The following is a 15,893-nucleotide window of genomic DNA, read 5'->3' on the forward strand; positions in this document are numbered from 1 at the left end:
GCTCCAAGTGTGCGACGATGGAAACCGCGATGAGTGGCGCTTCGAGGATGGTGTGGATGCTTGGGGTTCTTGAGATTCGCTCCCGAGGTACGCCACGCTCGGAAGGGAAGAAACAGCGCGCGTGCCCAAGCGCAGAAACGTGATCTGGAGAAGTGAGCCTCTGTGCACGATGGCGTCGCTTGTGACGCCGGCGCAACAAGTGCGAACAGACTCAGGAGCAAGGCCCTCTGGTGTGCGAAACAGATCGGAAGCTATGATTAGTAGCAAAAAAATTGTTTTGCACATTGCTGGACTCGCAGGTAAAGCGATCAATGATGCTTAAGGTGCTTCACTCAGTGCTGCTATACAACATAATTAAAATGAAAAGCAGTTCGTGTAAATGTATTACGTGCACAGTTTCACGGAATATTTGTAGCTAGTGTACGGTTTACCACTTTGTCTCGTCAGATGTCGAGCTTTGTGAACCGTCGTTGTTTTTTCAAGTCACCTTTAAGACGCGGAAGAGAAAGAGGAGGTCTACGGTGAGAGTGAAATCCTGGAATCGTTTCTGAGAAAGCGTTACTTTAAAAACGCCTGCGAATAAAAATAATTTAATTAAGCTGGTAATGCTAAGGTGCACCAAGTGGTGGACTATAGAGGGACAACAGACAAATTGTGTTTAATAGATCTTTTTTTAATAAAAGCCCTTGGTCATCACTCTCACGGACAGCTCAAATGGAATGGCTTCATTTAGGTCATACGGGGCGTGAACTAACCAGTAGCGGGCCACTTGCACTCATTTATTATCGCGCGCATGAATTCCCCGCGCTTGCTGTGCCTTGCGGTCTTCCCTCGGACGTCGTTCTAGGGCGGCATCAGCAGAGCGTTTTCCATTCGATTTCTAGCGTTCGCCAGCTTTTGGAATGGCAGAACAGAAGTTGTATCCTGCGAATACCGACGCATATCACGTACTTGGCATGTGTGGCCCTAACTTTTTCTCAAGTAGAAATTTCCCAGATGTGCACGATCCATTAAGTCGGTCTTGCGTATTGTGCTTGAAAAATATTTGAACGAAACCTTCAGATAAAGCGCCTTTTTCAATTTTTTTTGCACCATCGGTACAACACATTCATATTATTTTTATATATTTACATTCCGCAAGCGTGTGGTTAAGACATTCGGTTTCTGAGTGCGCGGACCCGCGTTCGATCTCAGCTCTGTCAAGAAAGTATATGTTATTTTATTAAGGCGAAAAAAGTGCCTCATGAGATGTTAGCATTGGAAACGCGACGTGCGGTACGAAAACTCACGTGCGTGACTTTAATAAAATCATATAAACGTCAGGGCCTTTGCTGGCATCGAACCCAGGTGTTTCACGTGGCACCCAGGTGTTCTACCACATGTACACACCAGTCCATAAAACAGTTCTGAAAAAAAAATGCTCTTCACAGGTGTCATTTTGGCAACGAGTCGTGTTAACAGGCGTGAAAGAAGCGTGGAAGAGTACCAGGCGCCACACCATGGGAATGACGTAACGAGTGGGAGTGTAAAGCTTCCCACCAATTACAAAGGACTCGGCAATATTCTATCAGCTTCAGCCACAGCATCAGCCGCAGCATCAACAAAGTGTGCGGCCACGCAGCCGCACGCATTGCCTTACAGACGCGCTATAGCTACTTCGGTAACGTTTGCATATCCTTGAAAAAGAAAAAGACAAAAGTGCTCACCTGAGGAGGTAAAAGAGTGCATTTAGTGCACAACAGATCAACTCGAATCAAATCAGGTGCGCTTTCATCCTGCCATACAGAAAGAAGCACTATGACCAAGACGTCTCTTTAGAACGGCTACAGATATTCGTAGTCCCATATATCAAAAATAGAAAAAAAGGAAATAAACTGTCGTAGCTCTAACACAACGCGGAAAAAAAAATGATAAATTCACACTTCACAGCTAGTCTACCGCAACAGAGCACACACAGTAAAAAATAGAATTATAAATTTAGTTACAAAACATTCAAACCAATCATTACGATCCCTGTAATAATAAGAGGTCACTACAAAACATTTTTGCAGAAATATTAATCTTAAATACTAATACATATCTGGAACGAAATTAAATGAACACAAAAAATGGCATTCTGACATTATCTGCCTAAAAAATCACAGCATACCCACGTGGTGAATGATGAAGAGTGGGGCGAAGCGCACTCGCGCTGCAGCACGGCGATGGCATTGGCGCGAGCGTGGTCCTTCTTGATGAGAGATATTGTGACTAGATTGTTTGAAAACCACAATCTGTTGCACACACCGCAACTATGGCCGGAACTGTTATCAAGGAAGTCCCGCTGGAAGCGTGCGTCGGCGCCTTCGGGAGAGCCCGACTGATGCGTTTAGCAGCCACTTCACGTGCTCGCACAGCCTCGGACTCTGCCTGCCGGTACGCGCGCTTTCTCGCCGCTTCACGGTCCTTCACATTTTGAAGATCCGATTCGCGCCGCAGCCGTGCAGCTTCGGCCTCGCGGCCTCGAACGGCGGGGTCTTCGCGCCGCAGCCGTGCAGCTTGTCGAGCAGCTTCGGCCTCGCGGGCTCAAACGGCGGGGTCTTCTCGCCGCAGCCCTGCAGCTTGACGAGCAGCTTCGGCTTCGCGGGCTCTAACGGCGGAGTCTGCTTCGCGGCGTCGACGTGAAGCTTCGGCCTGGCGGGCTCTCACCTCAGGATTCTGTCCGCGAGCGCGCGCTGCCACCGCCTTCCGTGCCCTCCGTTCCGCAGCCTTGTCTTCCATCTGGCGACTCCGAGCTAAAGAGAAAGCGTGCCAAGAGAGAGCCTCATGGCGCGTTACTTCTGGGATGTTGTCTTCGGGTGTCGTTGAAAACACGAGACGTAGTAAAGAAGAAAGAACGCCACACAGGCGAACACGCAACGAGAGTGTCACTCGTAAACGTCGTTTTCTTCTTCTACTGCATACCAGAACGCGCGCATTAAAGAAGAAAGAATGCCACACAGGCGAAAACGCACGAGAGTCTCACTCGTCAACGTCGTCTCCTTCTCCTACTGCATACCAGAACGCGCGCTTCTCACGAGCTAGAGGTGGCTACTACAACGCTACAAACAAACGGAGGATGGACAGACCCATGACATAAGGAGCTTCGCCCCTAAAACAGCAACGAACGGCCAAAATAAAACAATTAGATAAAAGAGTTTCGATATGACACTGGGACAAATTGCTACCAGGATGCAAGTGCTAAATAGATGAAATCGATTTTTATACCACTGCATATAACGTACGGACATCCTGATGCGAACAAATGAACATGTCAAAACTGTAAAGATCACGCAGATTAAAAAGTGAAATCAGAGTGTAAGACAATCGCTCTATTAACGTGATAGCGTTAAATAGATGCAAACCGTGTCGCACAAATGCCGGCGTCGGTGTCGGCGTCTTTGACCTAAAAATAGTCGTGGATGCATATAATAAAAAATGATGTACCAAAGGTGGAATAGAAACCAGGCCTTAGCCGTGGCAAGCAGGTGTTCTGCAACAGGGCCACACCAATGCTTGAAACTGCACTGAAAGTAACACTCATGCTTCACAAACATACGCGTCCTGTGTACAGACGTCACAGCACGAAATGTATTATCGCAGTAAAACGTGGTACAAGCGCACATTGCCGTCGGGCGTTACGCCATGTGAATTACATAACGAACATGTGGCTTAAAGCCGCCCACCCATTACAAAAGGCACACACATTACTGCGCGTATTCCTTTACGAACACGTAGTGGGTGCATCACGACTTCCAAAAAGTACGACGCGCGTAAGTGTAGTTGGTTTAAAGCATGCCACCCATTACAAAGGACACACACATTAGTGCGCACATTCTCTTACACAAACGTAGTGGACACACTGTTGTCATGAAAGTGCTCCTGAAGAGGGCGGAAACCTTCACGTTTACTATAGGTATGTCGTGTGTGTGCGTGTTTTGTGTGTGTCGCTGGCTGGGCGACTGAACATAATGACAAGCGAAACGGAGCGCGATGAGGATGGGGCCGGATATCACTATCGCGTTCAACTCTTAAAGGTGAAGCTTAAGCGTCCCCCAATATTTTTCCGGAGATTAATCTTGGGACATCTACCTCCCTCTGTTCTCTATGACGGGTGGGTAATTTAGACCACCAACTCGTAACTTGGCTGGACTGTGAGACTTCTTAAGTGCGTAGCACTTTAGGCGCCCCGGCTTGTCGTCCTTTCTATGGAGTTCATGTAGCGTGGTCACGCTCACAGTAAAGCACTCAATATAGATCATAATCTGGCTATCAATGCTCAAAACTGGGTTAAAATGAACTAACAAGGTCTAAGTTATTATAATTAACAGAAATAACTAAAAAGTGATCGCAATATTTAACTAATGATCGTTGAAAACGTTTCGCAAACATGCAGTTGGCTGCGGCACCACGCAAGAGAGGGCGCCACAGCCTCCCAGATTGCACAATTTCTCCGGCTCTCTACGGCGCTACATCTGAACGGGGAAACAAAATGACGGAACTCTCTGCAGACGACAAGTATCTCAACTGCCATTACAAGCAGGAAGTCGATAACGTGCCGCAAAATGTAGCGCGCATGTCGCACACCGAGTTTGGGAATCTCTCTAAGAAGAATCTACTCTTGCCGGGGAAACCTTACATGCTTACCTTAAACCACGGCCGCTCGATGAAAAACACGGTGCGGGCTGCCGCGTGGAGCGGATACTGCGTCGCGCGCCTAGTGCTCCTGGCAGCCGCCGGGGCGCCACCAGTGGGGTAGCCTCAGGGGAGACCGAAAGCGAGAACGCCGGAATTATTGCGGCGGATTGCGGCTTGACAGCGCAGCTGCTATGGGCTTGCTAGTTTTTAAAGGGTTACAATAAACTTGCTATAGCGTAAACTATATTGGTAACCGTCCTACCGAATGTGCGCCGGCGATGCTTAAACCTAAATACAGCAAGTGTTAGTTTTATCTGAAGTGGTCACTCGTGCGAGTTGCGATTTTTCGCGTCATGTTTTCTCTCTTTTGTTGCCGTTGCGCTGTTCACCCTCGATAATGTATGTTTGTGCTACAGAATTTTATCAACAGGAAAGTCGCTCATTGACAGGTGCGGTTGTATTTCCGGAATGACTGTTCCTCACACCATAGAAACAAAAGCATTGTGAACATCAGAGGAGTCATAATTGCTTTACTGCACGTGCGTGAAAAAAGGATCACTGTGTTATTGGAATCACAGGCGCAGCACTTTCCTGGCCAGAGGGTTTTGCGCCAAGCGTACGAGACGCTCAACAGACATTTTACAATGTCCTGCCCAGTTGGCAAGAAGCGTTCGGAAGAGCTTTCTGATGAAAACTTTGAAGACTTCCATGGCGTGGTCGTCCGCCCCGCAAGTCCACTTCCAGCACTTCCATGATCACAAAGAGCAGCTGGTCACCTTTCAGACATCTCGTGAAAAAATATCCGACAGGAATAATATATGATGTTGACAAACCTCTTATTACAAAACATAGTAATCGGTTTGCCACTTAAGGTACCGCTGTTGAGTGCTCTTCTTCACCACGGTCATCGAAACCAAAAAGTTTGTCGACTTGTCGGTCGTATATGACCCTCTGCTCTATGGACATCTCGTCAACGATCAGGAACCAGAACGCCTCTTGCTCTACAGTGAGACCCTTAAATTCGATGCACAGCCGCTCTTTTATCAACGAAGTGACGCCGATTCCACCAGTTAAATGGCATACATATTTCTGGAGCGTTGAGCAACAAGGGAGCTGAAAGGTATTTATGGACCTTGCAAGCCCATACCTTTTGTTAAAGCATGCCTTCCAAATTACACATTGCCTTAGAATGACGTCACTGTAGTGGGGCTTCTTCGTCGAGAAACTGCGGACTTGGTTTCTAACGAACTCGGCAGTCTTGTCACCTTGCGCAGCACCATTGAGCACTTTCATATAATAGGCAAGTTCCGTGTTATTTTCATAAAACTGCGCGCGCTCCTCAGCCTCATCCACTTTTTCTTGAAGGGCCTGCAGTGCTCATTTCATACAAGCGATCTTCGCTTGGAAGCAGCGCGTTTTTTTAGCTTCTTCTGTCAGTTTAATAAGGCCGAATGTAGTTTGACATGATGCATCTGAAAATGATGCCATTTGCACACACGTTTCATTCCCTCGTTCAGAGTTGTTGGGCGTCGTGGCTTCAGTTCTGTCAATTGACGAGCCGTTTTGGCTAATGACAAAACGGCTATTTTGAAGCAGCATTGCCCCAGCACTCGGCACGCGACTGCGTATTATGGGCTTCTATTTCGGCGCGTGGCCGCTCCTTCCTCGGAGTAGGTGTGTTCCTCGTGCTCATTTAGCTTGGATAACCGGGGAACACTGTCGGCACAGCCGTTGGCAAAAGTATCCTCAACTTCTCGGTCTTCTATAGTCCTGCAACGTAAAATGCAAGGCGCACACCAGGGACCTGTCATTAGGCTGCCATACTGTTCCCTTCCCGCCGGGTCTTTCACGGGAAATGTCTCGCAGCCATGCCATAACTGACGCTGACACTCAGACTGTACTCAGTGAGTCGCGCACAGGTGTACGGAATTTCGCTAAGGGTAGGATTTTGATCGAAGCCCTTCGTATACTCGCGAATGCCGTCATGTTTCTCAGGCTACCTTGATCTGGTTTCCCGCCCATATGGGTGAAGTCTGCCCGCACTTGCCCAACCTTAACGAGGCAGTGCACTCCGCCGCACGCGACGCAACAACCCGTGCGGGTGGAGCTGGCCTTGTCGAAGAGTTCGCGGACGGGGATCGACTTACGGGATACAACGAACTCACCAAGACCTTCTACTTGGCCCGGCGATGCTACCCTCCGCCTCGTGGCAATCTATGCAGAGCTCAAGCGGTTACCTGGAGACAGCTACAAACTAACACTTACCCTAATCCACTGCTATATCACCGAATATACCCCGAGATCTATAACACCAGCATCTGTAAGGTTTTCCAGACAGACACAGCTACACTTAAGCATACGCTATGGGAATGCGAGACTAAAGCCAAACGTATTAGTCCCGATGCTCTCTCGGCGAGGTGGGAAGCCGCTCTGCGCAGCTCCAAGCTCGCCGACCAACTCTCGGCAGTCCAGCAGGCCCGTGAAGCGGCGGAGAGGCAAGGCCTTGACGTCCCGACATGGGAGACCTGAGCCCGAGCCGTTAATCTGCCGGACAAACAATAAAGTTCTTCCATCCATCTATCCATGCTGCCCTGCGTTCTGCGTTACTGGGAAACTCGTGGTAGCGTATTTCCGGGTCCTTCGATGCATTTGTGGAACACAACGGCACACAACAGTTACGCGGCATTTTGCCTAACGTATAAAATATCACACATGCGTAAACTGTCTTGAGTGACACTCAGTGCGAGCGATTTATGTGGAGAAAAACAACCACTACCTCGACCTACCCGCTGAACCCGCGCTCGTTCCCGCCCGCGCGTCGCGTGGAGCCCTCCTCTGCTACTGGCGCCCTCCTAGGGAAATGCGGCGACAACTGTCAACTCCGCTTTCCCGCTCTCGCCCATTGCCTGGGCCGCGACGCGGCAGGCCGAACCATGTTTTTCATCAAGTGGCCGTCCTTAAACATTGGCTTCATCGACGGTATGGAACGGGCAGTGGGAAATCTACGAACGGGAATCGCCGGCCGCCCGTGCTACGCACTTCCTCAGGTTTCAAAGTAGCGGAGCTGCATTTCGTTTTAAATGCGAAGCATTTCTTAGCGAACCTCTGGCACTTTGAGCGTTTCTATCTACGTATCTATCTATCTATCTCTCTATCTATCTAGCCGCCTACGTCTGGGTGCTCTCATGATCGCCTCCTTAAGTTGGTGTAGACCAAAATTTGCATGGGAGGGTAAGAAGACTTGACGAATATGATTGCCGGGTCATTACATGAGTAACGTTAAAACACTGTCGCGTACGTCGTCAAACCCTTTCCGCTAGACACGTGTGGCACATACCCGTTTACCACGGGCCGCGGTGTACGGGTGTGCGCCACAGGTGTTTGACAGTTTATATCTACCCAGGAACGGCGAGAACAGACATTGGAACTTAAATGCTAGAGCGTTAAAGAAAACCAACATCGGCAGCGTTGACTCAACGAATTGAAAGAATGAAAATTAGGATCCCAGCAGGAATCGAACCCAAGCATTCTGCGTGGCAATCAGGTATTCTACCACTGAGCCACGCCCGGTCTATAAACTGGTTTGGAAAAAGTCTACGCAGGCGTAATATCGGTGCAACGTCAATTGTGGCTGTGGTGCTGGCTATCGACTTTTACAAGAAAGCAATAAACACTACATGATACTCCTACGATGTGTACTCCTACGATACAGGCGTCATATCTGATTAACGTCTGTAGTTCCAGTGTTGGCTCCGCTTAATAGCAGTCTAATAAACATTATGTTTGTATTTCTATGATTCAGCAAGCTATATTGAAGCATTGCTCGACCCTGGAGGAATATATTAACGAAGGTTACATATGATATCCACATCCCCGCAGCGTAAGGTGCACTTCGTCCACCAGAACGACGCAGTGTCCTCTTCATTTCTTACGAGGCTGGGCGATGGCCTCATGCTGACCGAGGAAGATGCCAGATTGATTGACATCCGCTTTGTAGACTAGGCTACATAGGCCACATACGCCCAGATAGTCTACGAATACGACAAACACCATCCACTGATGATGGTCTACGTAGCACTATCCAGGCCTACCAGCCTCGACGGCCTATGCCTCACCAACGCGAAGGGTGGCTTCAGGTTCCGACATGTCGCCGGCTCTGTCGACAGACAATTGGTCGATGAAATGACCGAGGCATCCACGAATTCCAACAGCTCTACTATATACCACATACTTCACTACACATGCACCCCTCGTCACCACGATCACGACCGGATCATATAACAAGTCATGACCAGCTGCTGGTGCTAACTGATCACGGTGATGATGCCCTTGTTCAAGAACTGTCAAGAACTTCTTGCACACATGCACACGGGTTCGTCAAACGTGCATGCGTTCTGGGGACACGTATAAGCACTACATATCAGCTTGCCGCTTCTGGTGTTGGCAATACCCACGTTGCCATTGGCAGCGTTACCCAACCGTAAACAACTGGTTATAAACACATATGCGGCTCTTCACCATATATATATATATATATATATATATATATATATATATATATATATATATATATATATGTGTGTGTGTGTGTATAAAATATATACAAATCTTTAGCGTCAGCGTCATTTTGTAACGTGTCGCAAGTAAAAAAAGTTACGCCAGTCACCTACCCGCCGCATGCTTCGCATAACATCGACTACCACGATACGTGGGATCTGCCGAATTTTTTCTTATATGTTCTTACGAGTTTTCTATTTTGAATGTACTTGCTCGTTGCGTGCATTTGTCTTACATAAGTGCAGCCATACAAAATCCTTGAGCATGGAATGCCGCTGGTGCCAGCCAACGTTTCGACAAGTGGTCTTGCCTTTTATTGCGATAGCAATTATATGGACAGTCTCGGCTGGTTTATGCCGCCGCCATCATGCCCCGTATATATATATATATATATATATATATATATATATATATATATATATATATATATATAGAAGTCCCCCCAAAAAAGAATTCCGAAAACATTTGCAGTGGCTTAGCTCGGCTATGGCAGGATATACGTAGCGTTAGCAAAGGTTCAGCTGATAGCGCGGCTCCAGCGCAGAGTAAGACGGCGACTGCACAGCGAAGGCGAATAGCTGCACGCGCGCCGGCGCCAGTGTGTCTGCCATGGCTACGACCTCACTCCTCCCGAATGCGCAGACCAGCAGCGGCGAGTCGCGCCCGGCGGTGGCGTAGTCTGCGCGCCGGCGCCAGTGTGTCTGCCGCGGCTACAACGCCACAACTCCCGAATGTGCAGACCGGCAGCGGCTCGGCTAGGCAAGTGTAGCTAACGCTACAAATTGCTTCCGAAGGGCGGAATCGAACCAGCGAACTATCGCTCCACAGCGCGTGGCGCTAACCACTACGCCACGGAGGGTAGATCGTTCAGGTAGCTAACGGCGAGCGGTATATGCACCCTTTACCACTGGCAGGACTTACCACGGCAGGCGCTTATAAGCGTTTCTTCATTTACATCTTTCCATTCTTCTTGGAAACACAATACCAGTTGTACATATTGAAAGTGCACCGCATTGTCCTCAAACGGTAGCCCAAGGACATAACGTGTGATATCTAACAATATTATTGCGACAGCAATTATACGGACAGTCTCGGCTGAATTTTGCCGTCGCCGTCATGTATCGTATATGTATAAGTATGTATATATATATACATAAAAGCCCCTAAGAAAAATAATTCAGAAAAATGCTTCCGAAGCGCGGAATTGAACCAGGGACCTCTTGCTCCGCTGCGAGGGGCGCTAAACGCTACGCCACGAAACGCAGATCCTCCACATAGCTAACGGCGAGCATTATATACACACCCTTTTCCGCTGGACGGACTCAGAGACGGCCGGCGCTTATAAGCGTTTCTTAATTACCAGCGAGATGGCGCTAGGAGCACGACAGGCGCATTTAAAAGTCGTCGGCGAGCTCGCTCGCTTCTTCTTAGATTTGCGCAGGGAGAACCTTGCCTTTCCGCTGTCTGCTCGCGCGGTTTTCTGGTGGTGAGGGGAAGAGGGTTGTTTCAAGCTTTCACCGTGGTGTCCGCGCTCATGTTACGTTGCGTACGAAAGTCACTCGAGCTCAAGGGACGCCGCTAAACGAACAAACAGACGATGAGCGCGAACTATCAAGTGTCACAGCTGGACACTTGAAGCACGCTAGTTCCCTTCGCTGCTTCGGCCGCCTTTGCAACAGGAGTGCTGTTCAAACTGAGAGTATCCATTGGCGAGCCTCACTTCGTATAGCATTAGTTTCTTGCTATCGCATTCATTGCTTCGCCCTTGCGGCGAAACTGTGACTTTTTTATCTTACGAGACAGAGTTAACATATGTACATATTTCAAAATTTCCTGGTCCATATCACAACGCATGGTAACCTGTCCCTATTTATCTTTGAAATCTTCATTTTTTATCTTGCAACGATCCCTTTAGTTTCATTTTCTTTCCTTCATTTTCTCTCTCGTTTTCCTTCTTCGAATGAAGGTCTGGGACAGGTTTTCAGGAAACTCGTGTCGTTAGTAGTTCCTTTGTTTGAAAAACTACAGGCGAAAAGGATGAAATAAAAAAAAATAAACGATAGCTCTGTTAAACAAGCAGCGAAGTAGGTCAGAGTAAATGTCAATATATGTGCTTGAATAAACCAAGTGAGCAGCTCGATGTTCGATGCACCAAATGGCAATAGGCATGGAGCGCTTGGTCATCGTGTTGACTTTCCCTAGATTTTATCTTTCCAGCTATGGAACACATTATGTACATATGTCCTCGTACGTAAGGAGCCACATGCTGTGACATTCACAATCTTGACCGCTTTTACGGCTTCATAAATGAAAGGCTAAATCGACGAAGTTTCTAGATACAGTCTTCGTGGAACACACCACATAATGGCTGCCCTTCGCCTTTCGATTGTTTCCTCAAACCGCATGGTAATAAAGTTGTGTTTCCAACCACATTTTTGTGCAGGGTTAAGCGATCGATAGGCGAATGGACTAGGAGATAACCAAATCGGAGATATGTGAGTCTTGGTGCGTGTGCGTGCATGTGTTGGAGTGGGGTAGGAGTCTGGCTGGTAGCAGACACGCGGCCTTGCCGAGCCAACAGCGCAGGGCTGTCTCACAGAAAAGGAAAAAGAGCCACGTAAATAAGAGAAGTAACGAAGCTGAATAATTTATGGCATGTGTAAGTAAGCTCGGCAGATAGGTTACCTATGACTTGTTGTACAACCTGTTTAGTATACGTTCTCTATATGCAGGACTACAAACCGTTTTTATTAAGGTAAATGATCCTTTCGGGTGACATCGGCTGTTATAGATTGCTGCTCAGCATACGGATCTACACCAAAGTATGTGAGCGGTACACACTAAATGATCGTCTCTTGTCTATAACTATGCCTGCCTAGTACTATGCAGTGCGCAGGGGGATTTATTTACGGGGAGATTCGAGATTAGCCGACTCTTGGCAGCGCTCGTTGAAGACGAACATTAGTGGCATGACCTGGAGGCAATGTGAGATGAAATCAGCTTGGAGCTCAGCGTGCCGTTTCTGTGGAGACAAGCGTCGTAGGCACTGTGTACAGCTGCAACCATCAAATAATGTAGAAGTGAGACACGCAAGCCGATCAAAATTTTCCGTCCGTGTCACTCACATAACGTAAAAGCTTTATTAATCAATTAATGTCTGCCAAGAATATTACCATCCATGTCATAAGTAATGGTTATCCAGAATGATAGTCTAAATGTGCCGTAAAGTTGACCAGCGACTGGAGGTGCTGCGGTGACACACGCTACTAGCGTGCGCATAAGCGGAACTAGGTAGACAGCATGCAACGTAGTTTACCATAACGTACACGAATGCATAAAACTCATAGCCTCGCTTCTGTATTCGCCTAAGATAACTCTAGCGCGCAAGCCATCTTCATTTTTATTGCGATAGCAATCATATGGACACTCTCGGCCGATTTTTGCCGTCACCGTCACCGTCATGCCCCGTATATGTTGTGGAGATAGGTTTAGCACAAAGCTTACCCTACGAGGCGACCGTGAAGGGACGCGACGTTCTCCACTGCCGCAGCGAACAAAGACGCTACGGCCGGGTTCGTCGACTCCGGCACGGCGCAGAAAAGGCACTCGAGGCAGGATGTCAACAAACAACACGGGTTTATTAACCCAAGATGCAGCACAGTACGACAGTCACGGGCTTGCAGGCCGTAAGGGGAACCCCGCAAGACCGATCGAGTAGGCTTGCCAGCGGCGCTACGCTTATCACACAAAGGGCAGCAGTCGAGCACACGAACGAGAAGCCTCCTGCTAGAGCAGCGCGTCAACCTCTCGTGCTAGCCTGAGAGCATCTCCCGCAGGCAAGCCCGCGCCAGACAGAAGCGAGCTCAAGGGGGAAGGGCGTTGTCACTGGCGGCCAGTGAGGAACGGCGTTGCGCAGTGACGTAAGCTAGCTTGGTGGCGTGAGCATGTGAGCATGTCCAGGCATGCCCGTACGCGTGCCCGCGCGCCAGGAAGCAGACGCATGGCTCGCACCAGACAAAGGGGCCTGGCGCTGCCGCCGTGGTCGCCATACTGCCAAATAACGGCGGTCCCCGGCGCTCGAGCCGCGCGGGGCCCATACACGCGCTAGCTGGCGCCAATGAGGCGCCAAAGGGGAGGGCACGCTCGATTCCCACAATGTATATGTATGTAATGTATCAAAAAGGCACAAAGAAGAATAAACCAGAAGAAATATCCACGGAGTGAATGATGATGAGTGGGCGAAGCTGCGGAGGTTCATCGGTAAACCGTGAATCTTCCGTGAATTCTGCCCAGTACATCATCACCGACGTGAGATCGGGCGCGTTTATACTAAAGGTTCGATGAGAGTTATGACGACTTGCAGCTCACTTTCATTTTACATGTACGCTGTGAATTTTCATTGTTTAGAAAACCATTGCTTTAGAAAACATCTGGCTTGTTTCGTTAAGCAGCTAGCGTCTTTTCGTTTTGCTTTAGAAAAATCTGGCGTCTTTTCGTTTTGCTTTTAGAAAACATCTGGCGTCTTTCGTTGGTTTATTTTATCAATCAACGGCGTTTTGAACAAAATTTTTATTGTTTAATCACGCACAGGAGAAATCTCACCAGGCACTACCTTGGAGGTAAACAATGGCTGCTAATGGGAATGAGAGACAGAAGAAGTCGGCTTTTAGAAACTTCTATTTCTACTAACGTTTCCTACTGGAACATACCAATGACTGCTAATGGGGAATGAGAGACAAGAACTCGGCTTTTAGTTAACGCGCACGCTGCGAATTTTTTATTGTTCAACAACGCACAGGAGAATTCTCCCACCGGCACCACCTTGGAGGTCAAGATCTGGTACTAGCGTTACGACTGGTTACGCACTACGAGGGACGAACAGGTGCCGCTTTAAGGAGCTTCGCCCTTAAAAAATTCTGAGGCACTCGACCGGGTATTCGAGTCATCGACACCTCGCTCCCCAGCCTGCTGCAGTAGACAACTCAACCATGCCCAATCCTTGCGCCTGCGAAATAACAGCGAGTTATTTATATACACCATTTACCGCTTCTGGCAAGCAATTCTTGGGGGAGCTTGAGCGTGTTTTCTATCACGCAACGCTCTTAATTTTCTTTCAGTTTGAAAACTGCCCTTGAGATGCGTATGACAGTGTCCTTTTTCTGTAGCCACTCGACATGCGGAACGAAAAAAAAAACAAAAAAAACACCGGGCACGCCTTACATCAACGCCCCCGTGTGGTAGGAGACGTAGGAGGTCACTCCCCGCACCGCAGTTTGAAAGCAAAGTAAATATCTAAGAGCGTCTGATTCTCCATTGTCGACACTTGCAAACACAATGTTCCTAATTTTCTTTCAATATAAAAACTGCCCTTGACACGCGCAGGAAAAATTTGCTCTTTTCTTTACTCACTCATGATGTGAAAAAAATCACAGCGTATCCACGGAGCGAATGATGATGAGTGGGCGAAGCTGCGGAGGTTCATCGGTAAACCGTGAATCTTCCGTGAATTCTGCCCAGTACATCATCACCGACGTGAGATCGGGCGCGTTTATACTAAAGGTTCGATGAGTTATGACGACTTGCAGCTCACTTTAATTTTACATGTACGCTGTGAATTTTCATTGTTTAGAAAACCATTGCTTTAGAAAACATCTGGTGTCTTTCGTTAAGCAGCTGGCGTCTTTTCGTTTTGCTTTAGAAACATCTGGCGTTCTTTCGTTTTGCTTTTAGAAAACATCTGGCGTCTTTCGTTGGTTTATTTCGTCAATCAACGGCGTTTTGAACAAATTTTTATATTGTTTAATCAGGCACAGGAGAAATCTCACCGGCACTACCTTAGAGGTAAACAATGGCTGCTAATGGGAATGAGACACAGAAGAAGTCGGCTTTTAGCTAACAGTTACACTTCTACTAACGTTTCCTACTGGAACATGCCAATGGCTGCTAATGGGGAATGAGAGACAGAAGAAATCGGCTTTTAGTTAACGCGCACGCTGAGAATTTTTTATTGTTCAACAACGCACAGGGAAAATCTCCCACCGGCACCACCTTGGAGGTCAAGACCTGGTACTAGCGTTACGACTGCTTACGCACTACTACGACTACGAGGGACGAACGGGTGCCGCCTTAAGGAACTTCGCCCCTAAAAAACGAAGAACACTAGGCACACCAGGCGCGCGTGGCATCAGACGCCCCTGTGTAGCACGAAACGCAGGGGGTCACTCAATGCGGCGCAGTTTAAATGAAATAAATATCTATGAGCATCTGATTCTCCATTACAGAGTTTGAGAATTGGGTATCCAAGACATTGGGTAACCAAGTTGCGTTGGGCAGGCTGCTCTTGCGTTCGAAGGATCAGCAGAGCTTGAGAACTGGGTCAAACGCAAGCTGCGTTGGCGCAAACGCACGGGGCGCCACACGTGGTGAAATTAAAATCATGCGAGACACGGGCCATATATCGTCGTGGCCCGTGCGGCGCCTGCATAGTCTCGCGGCGACCCAAGACGTTCCAAGACCCAAGACGAACCCACGCTAGTTTTCGATTTTGTAGCGTTAGCTACACTGGCCTAGCCAAGCCAGTTTCGCGTGGATCCTCAAAAGCCGTGCTGCGCGTGCGCGAGGATCAGTGATGTCACGCACCAGAGCTGGCGCCTCCCGCGCCCTCCGCCGCCGCCGCCGCC

This window comes from Rhipicephalus sanguineus, chromosome 5, assembly GCF_013339695.2.
Source record: "Rhipicephalus sanguineus isolate Rsan-2018 chromosome 5, BIME_Rsan_1.4, whole genome shotgun sequence".
In the NCBI taxonomy this organism is placed as follows: Eukaryota; Metazoa; Arthropoda; class Arachnida; order Ixodida; family Ixodidae; genus Rhipicephalus; species Rhipicephalus sanguineus.